General features: G+C 43.9%; 1 protein-coding gene across 2 annotated transcripts in view; it reads left to right on the forward strand.

Annotated features, from left to right (window-relative positions):
* Nucleotides 1–18,628, forward strand: part of GRAMD4 (GRAM domain containing 4) — a 78,020-nt gene that overhangs the window by 391 nt on the left and 59,001 nt on the right. The gene's annotated exons all lie outside the window — the stretch shown is intronic.

Here is an 18,628-nt window from a genome sequence, read left to right on the forward strand (position 1 = left end):
CTCCTCCCCGGGGCACCGCCGGGGCGGCCGCCCCCTCCCCGCGTCCTCCGCCGTCTTTTGTTCGGCGCGCGGGGCCGGGGGACGCGGAGAGGGCGCGGGCCGGGAGCTGCGGCGCTGTCCGGCCCTGGGCGCAGGGGGCGGCCGCGCCGCTCCGTCCACCGCCGGGAGGCAGCGCCCGGGCCAGGCGTGCGGCGCGGGTCGGTAGCGGGCGGCGGCGGCGGAATGAATACGGCGCGGTGCGGGGCTCGTCCGGAGCAGTGGAGGTCACATCCCCCTGCACAAATACGGCTGGGCCGCCCGGCCTCCGTCGCTGCTTCTGGTTAGGGGCTGTTGGGGCGCAGCGTCTCCCTTGGACCCAGTAGTCTGTTTGGCGGCTTCTGGCTGGGAAATGAAGCCGATGGTGCTGCTGGTACCAGGCATCCTGTCTCCCAGTTCTGTACGTTTGGGTGTGCCTGGCAGCGCTGGGGCTGCCCTGTGTCTGCTGCGGGCAGCTGGCCGTGTGTCTGGGAAGCGCAACGCTTTTCCAGGTGTGCAGATGAGGACCGTGCGGCACGGCACTGGAGAGGGGGCTGCTAGGGGGAGTTCCATCGCTGGTCTGAGGGAGCCTGCTGGACGCTCCTACAGGGGTGTGTGTGTGTTCTGGGCCTCGGGTTTGCTCCGCGGACAGTCCCTAGGTATCAAAGCAACCGTGGTGCAGGTGGGGGACGTGACAGCTGGCTGTCAGCCTTTCCTGTCGTTACCTCCATGGCAGAGCTTGGGTAGCAGTGATACTGTGATGCTGGTATGGATGTGGAGTAAGTGTTGGAGGAGTTCTTGGTGTTACATATGGGTGAAGTTGGAGGTGCTCAATAAGGCTTCTGCATGCTGTGTTATCTGGCCATATCTTTATTTACCGTGTGACAAGTGGTTTTGTTCCTCAGAAGTCGTCTAGCTATAGGTCCCTGTTCGTTGCAGGACTTGCATCTGCACCTTTAAGGGTTCCCTCCAACTCAAACAATCCTGTCACTTTTTTAATTAGAAGTGGGAGCTCCCTTAAACCTTGTTTGTTCCACATCTGGTTACCTGGCTCTTCAGAAATGAGGGCTCACTCAGTCTCAGTCTGCATTCCTTTGAAGCCAGCATTGGATTTTTAACCTCATTCTAAAACGGGTAAAATATGAAGCTGGTTAATTGTATGTTGGTACCAAATGACAGAAGAATCCCTGGCAGCCTGAGCTGGATGTCACAGCTCTCATGCTGGGCTCCTTTCCCCACCATAATGAAGGTGATGTGGGGCTGACACCGGCACAAACTGAAGACTTACAGCAGCATTCATTAAATGTCCTCAGCTCTGTGGGTGTCCTCCTGGAGGCACTTCTGGTTGGCAGCAGGTAGGGCTGTCTGAGGGATAGAGTTGGGCTAATGGGTTCCTCATTGTGATGGTGGCATCGCTGAGCCGGGTGCTGGGAGGTGCTGCAGTGGTGCCCGCGGGTGCTGGGAGTAGCTACACTCTCATCTGTCCTGTCCCCAGCTACACTCCCATCTCCCTGTCCTTGCCTCCTGCCTGGAGCATCGCTGAGGCCTGTGACGTAAGTGCCTGTGGGGGAGGAGGAATTGAGGGCAGCAGCTGGAAAAGCCTGTCCTCACTTCTCAGGGATCTGCCTGAGGGGAGAGGAAGTCCCGCTGGGGGCAGAAAGCCCTGCTGGGGAAGGAGCAGGGCTGGCCGGGGGTGCTGGTAGCAGTGTGTGGCATCCCCAGGCACTACCCCTGCCTCCTGCCCTTGTGTAGTGTGGAAACTGATGGGAGTTCCTTGTAGGAGTGAGTGCAGTATCAGGTGTCAGGTGTTCCGTGTTGTTTGAGAGTAGGAGGCTTGAGGGGGAAAAAAACCTGTAATTTGTTTTTGTAAGGAACCTCGTGCAGTGTATGAGAAGTCGTTAATTAGTGTCACTGTTAAATTCAGATATACCTCTGCAATATGAAGCCTTGTCTGTCCATAATGCTATATATATATATATACAGTGTTTTCACCGTAGCTTGGTATTTCAGTGTTCACTTTTCAATACAAAGACTGAACAGTTTATGTTTCTCCTCAGCTGTAAAATCTCCAAAGTAATGACCTGTTGGAAAATGAACCACAGCCTCATTTCACATTGTGCTGCTGTGAAAATTCATAGTTTCCACCTCTCCTGTTCTTGCAGACAGGAGACTGCTTTGTGTGTGACATATGGCTCCATTAAAAGTTTTATGATGATTGTCTTTTTGTTTAAGAAGTCAAAGATCATGTTTCCTGATGTTTTGTTTCCTAAAGGTCAGGAAAATGAATGCTGTTTAGCAATGCATGAGCACCTCGCTGGTCTTTCCTGGTTTGAGCTAGGCAGCGGCTGCTCCATGTCTCTACCTTTTCAGCCCACTATTTGGCAGGCTAATTTGTCAGAGTTACTGTCAGAGTTCCCAAATCCCAGGCTGTTAGTAAGAAACTGCAGTCCTATGTGCAGATAGTCTGCCATCCTGAGCTGTGGGCTCTCTTCTCCAGACCTGACTGTTTCTGGCCCAAATGAAGTGTACCATTTTCCAGCTTTATCTCGCAACACTAGTTCTTTTTCTTCTCTACATTGATTTGTTTTTCTGGGTTAGGTACTGCCTGCTCGTTGGTGAGCTGATCTATGGAGCAATCTGTGCACAGAAATACAGCTGTTAAGTGTTGCTTTGGGTCACAAGTTGGGCATTGCCAGGCTTTATGAGTTTTGGTCTTTAAAGTCTCAGAAAAATGCGAATTTTTTCCTTTTGTCCCATGGTCACTGTCAGTCATGTGGGTGTGGGGGACAAGGCAAAGAAGGGGAGCATTTTCCTTTTAGGTCAGAATTCATTAATACAATGATAGTTTAGTGGTGAACTCAACTGGAAATGAGTTAGTGCTGCTTTGTGTTATGACACACACAAAAAATAAAAAATGAAGAAGTCTTTGAAGCCACTTCTGACTTCATAAATATTAGCAATCTCTGCAGTCTCTATGGAGAGTAGGCACTAGATTTTATTTTTTTTTCTTCTCCTTAAAGGTACAATTTCTCTTGTTTAGTAAATCGCCTTGGCTAAAGGGTGGCATTCAGCTGCAAATTAAAAATACATTATTTCCAGTTAGGAGCTTTCTTGCTCTTTTCCCTCTCCTCCCTTTGACACCCAATCCTTTCTCCTGATGCACTCTCTGGCAGTAATAGATTCAATTCCCTGACTTAGGAGACCAGGCCTTCAGAGGTGCGTAAATGACTGGAGATGCAGTTTTGTGCTTCTGAGAGTGGCAGAAGGTGAAGGCTCCTGACCTGCTCCGTTGGTTGCATTTGAAAAATTTGAATCTGGGGTCACCGTGTGTCTTTAACATTTGCTCATGTTAACGGGGGAAAAAACTACTGGCTTTGATGGACGATGGTTTTTGTAAACGTGCTTGGAGAATACTTAGGGTTGTCTGGTTTGCTTTTAGTTTGAAAGCTGTGTCTGCATCTCAACAGAAACTGGAGTTCAGCTGAAATGAGCTGCTTACAACTCGGAGTTACTGCAGCCATTCTCTGCCAAGCTCTGTTGAGAACATGTTGCCTGTTGTAGAGGAATGTGCTATCAAGAGTGCATCACACTTAGCATAAAGCTTGCTGTATGGGTCTCTTGGGGACAGAAACAAACTGATCTTTTATTTCCTAGTATACTTTAAAAATAAGTAAATTTTCTGTGTCTTGCTCTTTCTTCCTGGGATGCAGGTCTTAGAGGTCACTGTAAGTCACCGGTGCTGCAGCTGTTCCGAGTGCTACTGCCCTTCTACAGGAGCTGATGTTTCTGGTTACAAACCTCAAACACTGCAGCCCTCTCTTCTTGATCTCATCAATGCAGATGTTGACACATCTTTTGACCCATGATTAAGGGATTTATGAGTAGGTTTGTGGGATGCACGTGCCCAGGAAGCATAATCATTAGATGCTGCATCACATAGATGTGTGTGTTGGATGTGTGCGTGCAGACTTTGGTCTCAAACTTACCTCTGTTTTGAACAAGTGCTTGCTGATGCTTGGGCACGTTGTTGCTGTATGCTGCCCTGGCTGGGCAGCAGCGACCTCACTCAGTGCTCTTTCCTCCACCAGGGCTCTTCTGTCTGCTCAGTGCATATTCATATGTTCTCAAGATTCCTTTGTGATGTGCGTGAAGGTGAACATCTGCCTTAGAAACTGAAGTAAATGGGGTGAAGTTCAGATGTTTCTTATTCTGCCACATCTGTTTTGTGTGCTTATGTGAGGAACTCTGTGGTCCATGTTAAATTTATAAAGGAGGATTTTATTTTTAGGTCAACGCACCAGGTGCAGAGTAAAACTGTTAGTGGAATGTTGACAGCCACGTAACACTGCTGTCAGCTGGGAGGGAGGGAGAAGGACAAGAAAACAGAATAAAGCATGAAACATCACTTTATCCTTGGGATACTCATCAAGCTCTGTGGGAGGGTACAGTTGTGTTTCTTGAGTGTCGAGCGTCTCCTCCTGTATATCTGTATGTAGTTGGCCAAGCTGTGGTGGATTTTTTTTTTTATGCAGGAAAAGTAGTTAGCAGTTGCTTGTCTTCTCCACGTTGGTAAATGAATTTTAAATTTCCAAAGTATACCCCCCTGGAAATAACTGCTTAATATGAGAGGCCTATACTTACCTTAATTAAAGAGAACAAAGCTGCACGCTTTGTGGTGGCCTGACATATACAATCAGTGCCTAATTCTGTTATTTTCTACCACTATAGCTGCCTTATCAGAGCTCTTGATAGGACTGTCAGTGGCTTTTATTAATAACTTGCATTACTAATGCTTGGCTTTTTTACCATCTCATAGAAGCCAGTTGTTCCTTCAATATTCATTTCAGGTGCAAAGTTGCTTATATATAGAGCACTGGAGATTCACAGGTTTGGAAACGAACCAGTTTTGAAAGTTAATATCAGAGTTTTGAATGAAGGATCCGCAAGTTATCCTTAGATGCTCAAAGCAGAGTTATGAAATAAACTTGAAGTTTACCATGAACCTGAATATTGAAAGTTAGACAAGTAACAGAACTTTTTAAATATAATATGAGCAAGAGTTTTAGCTCTGAAGCTGTCTGCAGAAGTCCTTCTGTCTCACATTGCTGATATTACTGACTGAAGTGCCACATTCGGGAAAGGGTTTCTCTATTTACTCTCTCTGGATCTCATCTGTGTCCTTATGCATGCACAGTAACTGCATTTCAAAATAACCCGCTGCGCTTTTCAAGGTTAACAGCATTTTGTCATGCCAGGCAAAATGTGCAGTGCTGCACAGAGACATGTGGATTTACAACTGTCAGCAGTGTTTAAGCAGTAACACAGCCGTAGGGATGGGGGAATGTGGAGCCTCTAGAGGAGTTCTTGTAATGTGGTCTGAAGGCCACACATACTCGTGGTGCTGCTGTATGAATCTGAAAAAAATCTGTTTTTTTTCCTTTTTGCTTCTGGTAGAGCCAGCTTGTGGCTGTAGACATACAGCCTTGGGGTCCCTCTAGTTATTTGAGGACTGATGTGGAAGCTGTAAACCTTGTAATTGATTCCAGAGCTAGTCTGTGCAGTCATGGCTTCAGGCACAAGCTGCTTCCCCCATACACTGAAGCAGGGCCTGCTGCAGGCGTGCCATGTCAGTGAGCTGCCTGGAGCCTGATGCCTGTGAGCTGTCTGCATTGGCTGCGGAGCCAGGTGGTGTGCCCAGTTTGAGCTCCAGACATCCAAGCAGCAGAGACTATTCAGAAAACCCGCTGGGGCTGAAGGGACTGGTGGCCTGGGCTCTGAGCAATCTGTAAGACTTGTGACAAGATCTCACTACAAGAAAAAAAATAGCACATTCAAAACCCAATGATAAGATGCTGTTTATTCTGTGACGTTCCCTGCAATTCTATGGCCCTTGATGAATACACCCTTGGCTGCTTGATTCAAAACTAAGCTGCAAATTGATATGTAATCCAGGATCCTGGGGTATACTCACTCTTGGCTTCAGACTTCCTTCATCTTACTTCTTCCTCACCTTTTCCCTCCTGAGATAAGCAGTAGTTCTTTAAGTGTTGGCTGTGTGTCCCATCCCAAAGCTCCTGGCTGCTTTGGATGGAATAGGAATACACGGAGCCTGCATTACTATGTTCTTTATATAGTCTGTCTTTTAAAACGTTAAACCACTTCCAGGCATTACAGCAGTTAACTTTGTAACTTTTTGCACTGAAGTGCAGCTGCTGCTGTGTGAAGTGCTGCATGATGTCAATGTCAACACTGCAAGAACTGGGAATGGGCAATGGAGAATGTCCTTCACAATAAGCTATAGAGCACCTAGCTAGATGTGTGAATCTTTTAAGAGCTCTGCCGGCTGCTGCAGGATGCTTTATGTTCAAGTTTCACTTGAGCTGTAGTTCACTTCCTGGAAACTTGCAGTAATTAAAACTAACATTAGGAACGTGCAACACACTGCAGAAGTGAGGACTGTGGTCTCCTCCAGATGACGTGGAGCTAGCCCTGTTGTGTTTAGAGACACATGCTGAGTATGAGGCTTATAAAAGGATCTGTGCCTGTTTTGTGTGTTTTTCACTTTCCCTATCTAGCAGTTACTGATGGGATTGATGAAGGTATGTACATTCAGCAGCTCTTACTTTTCTTCCCAGTGGTGTGAAATAACCAGTCTAAGTAAGATAGTTCTGATTTCCCCATAAAACTCTCTATTAAGAAATGTTTTTATGTGAAATCTGCTTCTTTCCTGTTTCTTCTAGTAGCAGTCTTGCTTCTGTTTTTGAGGGATCTTCTAACCATGATTTCATTTAATGCTGGATCACTAATCCCTCTACAACAATAAGGAAAAAAAAAATGAGGCACAAACATCATTTCTTGGAATATTTTGTAGGAAGAACATGACAACTGCATTGCTGAGCAGCTGACTGGTGAAGCTCTCTGGCACTTGGGAGTCCTCTCATAAAGCAGAGCAGAGACAGCACATGCTTTTTGAGCAAGAAATTGCCTGGTGTTCTCAGGCTGGTTTTTCTAGCAGAGTGCAAGCCTGAATGTACAGTATCTGCTTTGAGTTTCACTTAGATGAGTTAAGTTGGAGAAGATGGAATTCATAAGTAATTCTATATTTTGCTGTTAATACTTTCTTTGAAATTGCATAAATATTTTTTTCTTTATAGATAAGCATTAAGCTATTATTTGTGACTCGTTACTGTGTAGTCTGCTATTGGTGATCATTTATTGTCTTTGTTAAATCATGGAAAATCCTTCCGTGCAGTTTGTGTTTCTTTGTGTCTGAAGCAAACTACATTTGGTTATGTTATCCTCCAGGTGGCTTTTTGTTCTCAGCTGGCTTTAAGTTCATCATAATATCTGAGCGCTACAGCAGACCTCACTCGTAGCACAAAGATGTCATGTGTGTACTTAGAGCTGTGGAACAATTGTCTGAGATGGCTTCTGGAAACACTGCATGGACTTAAGCAAAGAAGAATGTCTGTTTGTTCTAAAGGCGGTGATTTGCTTTTCTGCTTTCTCGTTCCTTTTCAAATATTTCAGCTAAGCAAAGTATTTGTAGTTACACAGTCTGATATTCCTTTGGGTTTTTTTAAAATAAATATCAAAGTTATGATGTTAATACTGCGTTCTCATAAATGTCAGAAGTAGGAAAAGGCAGATGTACTGGAAATGCTAAGAAGGGGCTGGACCCCTGACTGGCTGACCACAGCTTGCTTGTTATCTGAAATGAGAGATGAGGAACTGTGGAGCTGCAGACGCATTGCTTAGGGTTTCTGAACCATGGAAGAAATACCAAATGCCAACACTTCAGGAGATTATCTACTGCTACCATACATGCTTTCTTACTTGCAGGATGATTACTGTTTGAAGTAGCTTCCCTATTATATGGAGATATGCTAGTAGATTCACTTCATAAAATATATATATATATATATATATATATATATATATATTTGCCAAATGCAGCCATAAACAGTAATATGAGTGTTTTTAAGTGGGACAAGGCACAATGAATCACTCAGTTTATCAGGGTGTACAGGAATGCTCATCTCGTAGCCAGTCAGCTAAAGAAAACTCCCATGTGTAAAAGGATGCGATGCCATGAGGTTGAGAAGTCCTGTTGTTTCTGTAGGTGCTCCCATCTACTCTTGTATGCATTTTGTGCCACTATGATCTGAGCTCTTCTTGTAGCCTTGTTAAAGCATGTGCCCAGTCTTTTCTCCAAAGGCTTTTTTTTTTTTTTTTCCACACACTTGTGAGCTTTTAGTCAAGGTCTCTGGGGGGCTGTTGGTAATAAATTGGACCTAGCTTTCATATCTTACTGCTTGCCTTGGTTCCTGGGTACCCAGAAAGCTTTCCAATTATTGGCCCTGAAGGCACTTTTCAAGGCCAGACAAATGTGTGTGTGTCTTCTGGGTGGTGAGGCTGCCTCTTCCGAAGGAGAATTTGCAGGAGGGTGTGGTTTTACTTCTGCTTCTTGCAGCGCAGCTTTTGGAGGTCTGACAGCTCTGGTTTGCTGGGTGCCATTGGAGTTGAGTGCAGTAGCCAGAATAGTCCTTGACTAAAACTGCTTCTCTTAAGGTTTTATACCTTTAAACAAATTCCAGAGTCAGGCTGGAGAAGAAGACAACTTTTTTCTTGCAGCATGATAAACTCCAGGCACCATACCAGTTTGAAGACCGTGGAGCACATTACCAATCTTCACTGGATTGTCCACACCCACTGTACTGTCTGGATTTGGTGTCTTCTGACTTCATCTGTTCGGACTGATTAAAGATGCACTGTGAGCCACATTTTCCTAGTGATGATGCTGTCATAGCAGCTAGGAAACAGTAGGTCACCTCTGTTAGTGCAGATTTTTATATGCGCACGGCATGCAGGCCCTTGTTCATAGCTGGTGAAAATGCATAGCTAATGATGGTGACTATTGAAAAAACATTTTGTAGCTGAGAGTTTGCTTGATCAGACATTGTTATTGTGCTCTTGGTATCTGTTGTAGTTTCTGTGGAAATAAGTAGGAAGTGTTTCTTTTGGAGTGACCTGCATATAGCCATATTGGATCTCTGTGGTGTTTAACTTGTTCTGCAGCCTTCAGCTTGCTTATGTTATTAATGCAAAAAGTCCTGAACTCCAAGTTACTGTGACTTTGGGGCACTGCATCTGTTGAAACACTTGCAAATGGTTGAAAAGAAGGCTTGCTACCCCTTAATCAGAATTTGAGGTTGACAGGTAATTACATTCTTAAGGTATTTATGGAAGAATGAAATCCATGGTTTAATTTTTAAAATTCCAAGGTTTAAATATGCAAATGCTCATGAAGTAACTGGGATCTAGATAGAGCTGGAAGAAGTCCTTGCTAGGAGGCTGACAGGTGTCAGCAGTGGGAGCACCTTTGGGGTCTATGCGAGGGCAGGGGCTTGGACCGGAGAACCGCCTTTTGGTTTTGCGATGAAACACTGTTGTCATCTTCTCAGCTTTGAATTGAAAACCAAACAATTCCTAAGAAAAATGGATTCTTAGAAGAACACCACAGCTTGGTGGCTAAGCAAGTTGTTACCTCTATAAAAACCTCTTAAGAAGCTTTGAAATGCGCATAGCTGAAACAGTGTGATCGTGGCCTGTGTGTGAAGGAATTAGCCCTACCTCTTTCCCCGCAGCCAGCCATGACTATTCAGAAAGATACAGTGTGTGTGTACAGCTTTTTTTTTCCTTCAGCAGCTTTGACCTTTGGACCTTTATCATTACTGACTGAAGCGTCATAGTGGCATAAATATACCCGTCAGCTCAGACAGTGTAACTCTGGCCCTCATCCCAGTCTTAGAGGCAGACTTACAAATGCCATCCTTTATCTGCCTTTGAAATTGCTTGGTCTGATTGGAATGATGACAGCATTAATCTTTTTCATATTCCTTCTACCTTGATTTCTTCACTTCATTACTAAACTATCCATCCTGCTTTCCTTGTGTTAATTCCACTTGAATTTGGAAACCTCACTGATGTGTGAGATTACTACTTACTGTCACTGGCTTTGTATTGTTTTAGGAGCCTGATTGCCTCTGTGGTGTGTCTGTGATGCTTTGAGACAAGGAAATACTTTGTTTTGGCACAGAGCATGCAGAAAGTAGCTCAGGGTGCTTGCACAGGCTTGGTTAATAACCCCTCCCAAGAGTCAGTCCTAATTGCTGACAGCATTGGATTCAGGGACTACTTCATATTTGGGATTAAAAAACCCAACAGTTTGGCAGAGCTTGTCTGCCTCTTCCTTTTGTCCAGTACATCTCATGTTGAAATGCAGTTGAAACGCTGCTAATATGGCTGTGTCAGAAGAGGCTTCTCTTGGGAGAAATGCCATTTAGCATAGATTTAACTTTCAGTGACGCTGCCAAGAGTATGTTCCCCTCCGTACAGGGTTAGAGCTCAATATGATGTACTCTGGTTTATTTAAAGACTTGCTCCAAGATACCTTGTTCCAGTTGTTTCAAGCATCTTCAAAACTGTAGTTGTCAACTTTGTGCAATTTTTTTTTTTTTTTGCTACTGGAAACATCTGCTGTTATGAGGCAGTAGGATAAAAAGTGCCATTAAGATGTTAATTTCCTACCAATGCAACTAAATTAATGAGAACTGGACTAGTTTATGGTAATAGCTTCAGCTGGTTGGTTTTCTTGTTAGGAGGAGGCTTTATACTTTTCTTACAGATTCATGTAATGCATCATTTCGGTGTTTTGTTGAAACTGTGCAGTTTTTTGCTTAGCTTTCCTCAACTCTGTGCATACTTTAAGGAAGCCTGAAAATTTAAAAGATATCTATTCAGACTTGTTTCTTGTATGGTTGCCTGAAGAATAGTTGTCATAAGCTCTTTGAAAGCTGGGGAAAAAGCTGAGGGCTGTTATATTAAACTCTAGAAACTGCTGTGCTTTTAAATTTTTTATCTGGAAGTTGTATATAAAATTACTTGGGCTAAAAGTGTGCCCGTAGGACTACTGTACTTGTACTGTACATTTTGGAGATGCTCTTTGGTGTCTGATGGAAACTGACCTGGGCGTGACTTTGTCATGAGACCATGGAAAACAATGGCTGGTTGCAAAGCACTTCTTTGAGGTGGTTTCAGGATTCTGGCAGTGCTTCAGGCCTGACACTGAAATTTTCTTATTGTCTCAGAGTCTGCAGTGCCCGGAGGGGAATTGAGCGTCACTGTAGGGTGACATGGAGGGAAAAAAAGCTGAGGAAGGAAGTGGTTTCGTTAGTGAGTACCATGCTAAGGCTGGTGACCCAGGAGTCCATATATGTTAGTTCTTTCGTTGGCTTGTGATGGCTAATTGCTAGACGTGTCTTATGGCTTGGCACACCCTCATAGTTGCTTCCTTGTAGAATATAGTTGTGTATCTTCACCTTTTCCCTCCTCTTTTGCATCAGACATGTATGCAGTCTTATATGCCAAGCTGTTGAAGATGAACAGTTGAATTTCTCTGCGTATCTGGAGATGAGGGAATGATGGCTGCTGACCAATCATTCGTGTCACTGTTGAGTGTTTCAAGTGATGAAATATATGAATTGCTTGCAAAATGCCAAGTGGATGAAATTGGTTTCATGAACTAATAAAATTTGAGAGAAAAGACAAGAATGTGTGGGAAACTTAGGGTGTTTTTTTTCTTCACTTTCCCACCCTGTACTTCCTTACAAGTGTCTGACTTGTGTGCTCTGTTGTTCTTTCTGAAGTTATTGCACTTCATAGAATCATAGTATCATTTGAGTTGAAAAGAACCCTTAAAGGTCGTGTAGTCCATCTTCCCTGCAAAGCGCAGGGATACCTACAGCTAAATCAGAGTGCTCAGAGCCCTGTCCAGCATGACCTTCAATGCCTCCAGGGATGAGGCTACCACCATGTCTCTGGGCAACGTGTTTCAGTGCCTCACCACTCATATTGTAATAAACTTTTTCCTTATATCTAATCGAAACCTCCCCTCTTCAATTTTGAAAGCATTTCCCCTTGTCCTGTCACAACAGACCCTGCTAAAAAGTCTCTCCCCTTCCTTCTTACAGCCCCGCTTTAGATACTCTCAGATCTCCCCAGAGCCTTCCCTTCTCCAGGCTGAACAGCCCCAGCTCTCAGCCTGTCCTTGTAGGAGAGGTGTTCCATCCCTTGGATCACTTTTGTGGCCCTCCACTGGATGCACTCTGGCAGGTCTGTATCTAACTTCCTGGCACTGCCCATGTTCTTCCCTGTCCATAAGTGCTGGTGGAACAGGGCACAACTTCTGCCAGGGCTAATGTTTATACTTGTCTGCTCCCTGACTGTTTAACCATTCACAATTGTGAGTATGTGTGAATTTCTAGTGCCTGTCCTCTGCTTACAATAATTAGTGGTAAGACCAAAATTGGCTTTTTGTTTCTTAAACATGCAAAGGTTGATGGGAGAGAAGGTGGAGGAGATGCTGGCAAATCACTTGACAGCAAGAGGCTGTCAGTACCTCTTGGCAGAACCAGACTGAATGGCAAAGATCACTGATTTTTTGCTGTCCAGAGAATGTTAAAATAAGTACATGAACAGAAAGGTGTGAAGTTATGATGAAATACTCAGGCGATTAACTGTCAGAGAGAATTAATGTACAGGATAATGGGTGATTATGTTCCTAATGGCTTTTTTATTTTCTCATAGGGTTGGATGCTCCACTGCCTGGTATGCCTGTATCAGCTTGTAACACCGTAAACTAAAAGTAGTTTTTATTTCTTAAATTCAGGATCACTAATCTATGTGTGGAGACAAGAACAGATATTTTGCATGCGGAGTGAATGATTCAGTTTCAAATTTGATCAAATAGAGGCTTGCTCCTGTAATACAGATTAGCTTGAACAGCAGTTTTCCAACCTTATTTCATTGTTTTAAGAGAAGTCATTTAAATAATCAAATCATTTAAACAACTGATTGCAATCCAGAAATCAAAACTCTTTTGGGTACGGTGAGTCAGTTCTGTTTATAGCAAATGTGCCAAAAGTGCAAATGTATTTACATAAAGAATTACAGAGAAGAGGTCCATGACACCTAGAGGACAAGTAAAGTGCTTTCCTGTGTATCACAACGTTCTCTATTAATTCCATGTGACAGAGTTTGGAAATACTATTTCTCTAATCTCTTCCCAAGCTAACTATGTGAGAAGGAAGGAGTGATGAAGTTCTGCCCAAAGGAGCTGCCATTTCACTTTTCCATCAGTTTGGTGGGAGCTTCATCTTAAATGTTTTACTCTTTGATAAGATTTGAAGAAAGAGTTTACACGGCTCTTATGAGCTGCTGGGTAGTACAGGCTGTGCCAGAAATGAAGTTGTTTGAAGACAGGCTTACTGTATGCTACTTGCTTTTTCTCTGTTATTTCTTCATTTAACTTACTTGGACAAATTCCTCCTACGTGCCTTGTGCAGCATAACATTCTTTAGCAGAGTGCTTTTTTATGTATTATCTTTGCAAGTTTTTACACAATGCTTAACTGTATCTTCATTTAGAAGTTGGCATGATGAGGAATTAGAAAACTGCATAGTTTCCTAATCTATGCAGTGATTTATTTTTTCCTGCCTCCTCAATTCTATGTCTTTTGAGTTAACAGGAAGAGCATTTTCAGGTTTCTTTGGGGAAAGAAGCAGAATGAAAAGCAGCCCTGCTTCTTGCACAGAAATGTGGGATTTGGAGATTCTATACATTCTTTATGAGCTCAATGCCACTAGGGATTAAGCTGAAGATTCTGTATTGTGATGATGGGTGTAGTTGATGTGCCAGCCACATCACTGTAGTTCATTTTCATGTACTAGAAATGTTGAACTTATTTATTTATGAGAAGGTGGTGGGTTTTTTGGTGTTTGTTTATTTCCATGAATGTACAGTGATTGGAGAGCTACTGGTGGTTGGTAAAAGACTCATTTTCTTCCCTTGGCTGTGTCCATCATTGGTTTCTGTAGTCACTGCATCTCAAATACTTGTTAACTTCTGGTGAGTTTTATTTCATATCATAGGTATTTTAGAGGCTTAGATCTTTCAGATGACAATAGAATAGCTTAGGTTTGCAGAAGCAAGTTAGCACGGCGCTATGGTTAGAATCACCACACCCTCAAAACATGTCTGTGAAAATTCACATATAGATGGTTTCTTGATGATTTGGTTACTCATAAAACTGTTATTGTTACCTTTTGCTGAATTCTCTCTAAACTGAAGAAAGCCTGTAAAATAGACAGTCTTTCTACACTCTGTGTTTTTGCCCATAGTCTTGTTTTCAATTAGGTGCCCCTGCCTAATAGCTGAATGATTTGGAAGAACCCATGGTTGAATAAAAAGTTAGGGGACTTCATTTTGTCATCGCATATCTAGCATAGGCAGTTAAGTATCTGTGATCTTTTGTGTGATAGCTTAGTAACTCCTTTTGAGTGGTGTTGCCTAAGAACATCTGCAATGCATAGGTAGCTTTTTATGCACTGCCCAGCGTGAAAGGGGAATAGATGTGACCCTGCTGTGTTTGTTGGTAAGGGCTGGGACAGGCTCTGTTTTGACAGTGAGCTGCATAATCTTAGCTGTGCAGAGCTGAGAATTGCTGCATTAGTCACTTGCAGTGAGCTGTGTCCTGCTTCAAGTGTGTGCCTTTTCGCTCTTCTATATTTTTAATGAATAGCAAGTTGAAATATTTATTACAAAGTGACTGTGTAGTCATTCGTGCAAACTGTACTTCAGGTTTTACTCTTTTGCTTCTGAAGATCACTGGCTGAGCTATGAGCTGGTGTAGAAGTACTTGTCTGCTGCTGGGAGACCTCTCTGAGAGGCCCCAGACCATCCTGCATAGACCTCGGCAGGCTGTTGCCAAAATGCCTTTCTCTTAGCGTGGAGCATGGTTCACCATTCATGGTGCCTTTTGTCACAGCACTCCTTTAATTTATCTGTATTTATCATTAAAAGATGATGACTGTGCTATTCAGATTGTTCAGTGCTGACTGCGTATTTCCACGGGTTTAACTGCATTGGTCTCGACAGCTTGCATTTGTTTTTACTTGAAGGAACTAACAGGGCTTTCACTTTATAAACAGTGCAGCGATCACCTTTCATAATAAATCTAGTACCCTGATTAAGATGTTCTATGCTAGTGTGTGTACTTTCAACTTCAAATGTTTATTTTAAAAAAGATTGTATGTAAAAGGCTAACTTTATTCTAAGCGTTATGTCAAGTTAGGCTTTGTATATTTCCAGTAGAAGAGTGGAAAAAGAGATGGATGTAGTGAGAACGTAACATTGCCCCGTGTCAGTGGTCCCTTCAGCCTCCATGTTCATTTGCTTTTTTTTGTGGGCAGAAGTTGCGGTGCTTTGCCCCAGCTTTATCCTGCTGGAGCTGGGCCAGAGCTGAGCTGCAGGTCCGTGCCGCCCTGCAGGCCGTTGCTGAGCTGGTGCTGCTCTCTTCTTCCCGTTCTCACAGTCAGCGCCCCTGGCCAGCCCACAGAAATCAGTGAGAGAGTGACAAATGCATTTTGTCTGTGTTAATCTGTGACACATTTGCCATCCGTCCTTCAGAGGAGGGACTGAAGCTCTGTTGTGGGCCTGATTTTGAAAGATGTCTCAGAACAGCTTCATAAAGGCTATTTTCAGGGCGAGGTTGCACAGTTGTTGAACCTGATTTGGGTGCGGGTGGCTGCTGTAACAGGATACATTTTCCCTCTGCCCATGACCAAAAGCCTCTTCTGTGAGGGAGGTGTGAGGACTGCAATGATGTGTGCAACTGTGAGGCTGAATGGATGTCTGCTCCAATTAAACCTACCCTGCCAGAAATCAAACACAAAAATTAGTTGGGTCAGCAGTGAATTGATAAACCGCATTGAGCGGCCAAGTGACAGAAAGGCTCTGGCAGAAGTGAGGAGCGCTGCCCTGCGGTGTCAGCTGTGTTGGAGCTGCCTTCAGCCTTGGCCAGGGGTAGACCCTGAGGGGAGAGCTCTGGTGGGTGCTGGTGGGAGATGCTGGCCGGGATGGAAGTGTTCACCTGGAGGACAACCAGCTGTTATTTCTATTGCTATGTGCTACCCCTCTGACAGATTATTTGCCGTGCTCACAGGACTGAGTGCGTGAGCTGATAAACACAGATGCTGAGAAACTGCCTGCTGTCCTATGGCAAGTGCAGATCTGTGGGCTCTGCCTGTCACTGCAGCTCATCTGTGCAGGCAAAGTGATTTTCTGACAGGGTATTTTTGGTGGTGCTCTTCAGGAGGAAGCGTAAATGTTTCACTTTCTCACATGAGTGCCTTGAGAAAAATGAGCTTTTCCCTAGACCAGGAGTTAAAATTGCCACTTAAACAATTTACAGAGGGATTAATTTAATGTATTTTGCTAATATTGCTTCGTGATGACAGAGTGGTACGGGTGGAAGTAAGGTGTCAATGTATTTCCGGAAGAGGTGTGTTTTGGGAGATGGACTTTTCCAGTTAAGTACAAAGTACACCTCCGATCGCTACTCTGCTGCAATTGTCACTGCTCTCAGTTTCTTCGTGCACTGACATGTGACCTGTGTAGGTATGTGTGATGGTGGTGGTAGTTTTTTTGTCCACTCTGTGCATCCCACAGTATTCCAGTGGTAATCAAGCCAGGCCCCCACGGTTCATCTGGCTGGAGACCGCCCAGCAGTTCTGTCTTCCTTGGAGGACCACTGGCAGAACTCTGTCACAGATCCAGAAGCCAGTCCTGCAGCTGCACTCTGCTGCCTTTTAGTATGAAGCCGTGTTCTGTGGCATCCCTGTCCTTCCTGCCTACAGCAGCCAAAGAGAATGTTCTGAAGACAAATGGCTTTTACTGTACTACCTTGGTCCATCTCCTAGGCAGCTTCATATTGGATGCTGAATGACACATGAGACTATTGGAAAAAATAGATTTCAGAGTAATACATATTCATGAAGCTGCACTATGGTTGCTGTGACAACCTCACCTCAGTCAAGATCAGTGTTTTAAACTTCTGTCTCCTATGTCTGGGTTTCTCCCTTAGAGGATGTTACACGTTTTCCGCTGTTCTCCCAACCCTCCAACAATTTAAATTATTGGCAATTAATAGCTAATTTAATAAAGCTTATCTCTTAGCATCTAATAAAGCTTATAATATGTCCAAGCACAGCTTCCTGCTTCTTTCCAACTGGTGTTAATTGAGTGTTGTTGGGAGTGGGGTGCTTTCTTCTGCAAGATGTCTTTAATGCTGGCAAGAATATTCTGGCTGGATTTTCCTCATTTGTTTTTCTTTAAACTTGAGGGGAGGAAAAAAGAAAACTTGAATTAACAAGTGTGTTTCTCCACACCTTAGGTAGGTAACCTAACTGATAACATAATTTCTCATGCCAAAAAAAGCTGATTCCCATACAAGTGTAGTGTTTTAAGGACTCCTGACCCTGAAAGGATTGGGTGCTTTTGACAGGTGTTACTCAGAAAATAGTTTGCTCTGTGTACTGGATGCATCCTGTTATGACTGTGAGGCCAGGGTAAGATAATTTGAGGAAGATTATAGCAGGCTGTGACATGAAGGCAGTGACTAATTTCTGGATGAGCTTGTGGTGAGTAGACCGTGTGGAGAGAGCTTAGCTCTGAAGGTCAAGTCCTGCCTGTTGATGTGAGAAATTGAGGGCACTTGAGCAACCTTTGTGACTTTGGAAGGCATTTATGTGCTGCTCTTGCCTGGTCTGACTGAATGTTTGGCCGAGAGGACTGCAGTTTGTTTCCAGTGAGTATAAAGTGCGTGGCCTTTTTCCTAGCTCTAACGCAGGCAAGGATTATTGCTTTCGGAAACTTGCTGCCCACTTAGAGCGTTCCTTTCTGAAGCTCTTGGTCAGTGTGTGGGTGAGGTGCTGGTAGGAGGGGAACTGTGCTGGCTGGTGTCTGAGTTCTGGGGAAACAATGACATAGTTCTGTACGGAGAATTTAACGTATGGCACGGTCTGAGGTGAGATGCATGTTTCCACAATGGGATTTAGGACAGGGCTGTGCTGTGTCCTCTCTTACCCACTCTTCAATGTCTTCTCGAATTGAGCTTAATGCCAAGTTTTCTTGAAAGATACTGACTTTATCTACACAAAACCACTTCCTGTTGTTCAAGAGAAGAAGCTGTAAATAAGGTTTGGTTTTCTGAACAGATTTGAACCTTCTGGAGAGCAAACTGGGAGAGCTGTGTGTACAGGGGAAAGAGAACTGAACAGGCAGGAATCATAGAATCATAGAATGGCCTGGGTTGAAAAGGACCACAATGATCATTGAGTTTCAACCCCCCTGCTATGTGCAGGGTTACCAACCACTAGACCAGGCTGCCCAGAGATCTCACAGTGCAGTCAGTTGATCTTTCTCCAGTTAAAGTTTTTAAATATTAATAAGTACAAAATGTTCAGACAGTGGGTTCAGATGAGATTCTGTCCATTAAGAAGAAAAGCTGGAAGAATGTGTGTAGAAAGAGGGAACCTTCTACGCAGAGCTCTGTACGGAGCTGCCCTTTAAATCTGTTGTAGGTATAGATGTTCCATTCAGGGTTCCTGTTTTAATTAGACACGTCCAGAAGAAAGCATGCCAGGCCTTGTTTTCAGTGCTCTATCTGGTGACATATATGGACCATCCACATATCTTGTGGTGTCCCTGCTTT

The sequence above is a fragment of the Meleagris gallopavo genome, chromosome 1 (genome assembly GCF_905368555.1).
Source record: "Meleagris gallopavo chromosome 1, MGAL_WU_HG_1.1, whole genome shotgun sequence".
Classification (NCBI taxonomy): domain Eukaryota; kingdom Metazoa; phylum Chordata; class Aves; order Galliformes; family Phasianidae; genus Meleagris; species Meleagris gallopavo.